Source organism: Sinocyclocheilus rhinocerous, unplaced genomic scaffold, assembly GCF_001515625.1.
Source record: "Sinocyclocheilus rhinocerous isolate Xijiao unplaced genomic scaffold, SAMN03320098_v1.1 scaffold1256, whole genome shotgun sequence".
In the NCBI taxonomy this organism is placed as follows: Eukaryota; Metazoa; Chordata; class Actinopteri; order Cypriniformes; family Cyprinidae; genus Sinocyclocheilus; species Sinocyclocheilus rhinocerous.
Genome location: NW_015646445.1, coordinates 1,522,593 through 1,525,054, shown reverse-complemented (window position 1 = coordinate 1,525,054; position 2,462 = coordinate 1,522,593).

Below are 2,462 nucleotides of genomic sequence, written 5' to 3'. Positions count from 1 at the left end.
ACTAGGGCTGATAGAGCTCCAATAAAAGCTCTACAAAAGAAGCGCATAAGTCTCAAGCACTATATTCCGAGTGCTATGAAGACATACGATAGCTTTGTGAGAGGGAAAATTCCAAAATACAAAGCCTTTCCTCTAACTGGTGCTAGTAACAAAAGATTAAATCTTCTTTTGAGAAGATTCTCATTGATTCCATGTGAGAAGAAGACACATACTGAAGAGATTGTCTCTGTATTCTGTCCCCTAAGGCTCCTTATGTGATGAGTATATTCTTTCTGTGAGCGCGTTTGCTTGTTTGCACGCTTGTGAGTCTTTGACAAGATTGTCAGCCTCTCTAAATCTCTCTGGATTTCTCATCCTGACCTGTTTCACTTTAGAAGATTGGGCCATCAAAGCAGGACTGAGCCTGGGCCGATAGTTATTAGGCTCAGCAGCTACAAGCGTTCTCTGCATTTATATTGCATGGGTGGCATTTTGCTTTCCCTTTCATCTTTTTCTCTGTCCCTCTCTGTCCTCTTTCTCGCTTCTCTCATCTGCTGTAGTCACTGTGAGCGATTGATTGCATTGGAGTTTGAGGAGAGCGAGAGAGAGAGAGAGAGAGAGATAAAGCACTTTTACTCACATCATTTCAAATCATTTGATACGTTTAGATGCATATCAAACCGCTTATATACATTTGTACCATGTAAGGAAAAAAAGCAACGGTTAATATGCACTCATAAATGAAATGTCAGTGTTATTGATTGTGATTCCCTTTCACCCTTAAAATCACATACCTTAACATATTATCTTAAATATATATTTATGCACACACACACCACTCAAAAGGTTGTGGTTGGTGAGAGTGTATTTATTTATTTATTTATTTATATTTATTTATTTATTTATTTTAAAAATAGGCTGCATTTATTTAAAGGCAGGGTATGTGGTTTTTCAAAAACACTTTAGAAAACTGATTCGGGCCGAATCGCAAAACAAACTTGTAGCCAATCAGCAATAAGGGGCGTGTCAACTCGTGATGTGGAGGAGAGCGTGTTCAGTGCATGGGACAGACATTAGCCGAGCCGAGCGACAGAAAGATAGAGATGGCGGATAAAAAAACAAAAGAGGAAAACGTCTGCGGAAAGATAAGGCAAGAAGTAGGACCCGTGTAAATATCGGATCAGCTTTCCAGCGCTGGAGAGAACTCAAGGAGCGGAGGCCTGCGATCGGACGCCGAGGTTGCTATGTTTCTTCTCAGTAGGTGAGTAACACCGTGTCTACAACAGCTAAAGTCTGACTACACTGGACGCGATCAAACGACCGTTGAAAACCATTTGAAATTTGTGTCAGCACGTCATAGTAGACATGGTGTAACATTGGTTTTGCTTTGTTTCACAGAACTAATCGTTGCCTGGGTTGCCTACGTATATGTGGGGCGGAGCTATCAAAATAGGGTCAAGACCCTTTTGGGGTAGGGGCGTGTTTGTTTTGGTGATTTCAAATATCAACATTGGCTACCAGAAATCACTTACTCTGCCTTTAATCAAAAATACAGAAAACACAATCATATTTTTAGAAATACTTTTCTTAACATCTAAAATAAAGCTTTCTATTTTAATATATTTTAAATTGTAATTTATTTATTCCTGTAATGACAAATCTAAATTTTTCACAGCTATTGGTGTTCATGAAATGTTTATTATGATCCATGATGAAAACAGTTTTACTGCTTAAAATTTTTTGTGGAAAACCATGATACAGTATTTCAGAATTTTGTAATTAATAGAAGGTTCAAAAGAACCTTTTTTTCTTTGTAAGCATAAATGTCTTTACTGTCACTTTTAATCAATTTAACACGTCCTTTCTGAATAAAAGATTTAATGGATGGTTTTGCACACATTAGAATATTTTAAGACATCATTGTTTAATGCAGCTGGAGGACTGTTTCCTGTTATAAAAGACTTTTGAATTGAAAAGTGAAAGGGATTAAATAATTATGTTATTGTAGTAGTCTACACACGGTGTTATCTGTTGCTTTTTTTGTAATTCTTCAATCTACAAACTTCAGATTTCACATTTAGCAACTTTTAATAATTGAATAAACTTTTAAACATGCAATCTATTGAAAAGCTGGGCTGAGTCTGCTAATTTGAAATATTTACTGAGATTTTAGTAATACTTTATAGATGTATGAGGAGTGTTTTTACAATTTGACATTTGAGGGATATCTTTCTGTACGACTGAGTGCATGTGTTTTATGAACATGTATGTGTTTATTTTGCCATCCTTTGTCCCCAGAAGTATAGCTTAATCATTCTTTGGCGACATTTGGGGACATCCTGGAAAAATGACTCATAATAAATTAAATCATTTTAACATTCAAGGTCATATTGTTTGTCCCTATTTGCATAGCTAAGTAAACACGTGTGTGTGTGTGTGTGTGTGTGTGTGTGTGTGTGTGTGTGTGTGTGTGTGTGTGTGTG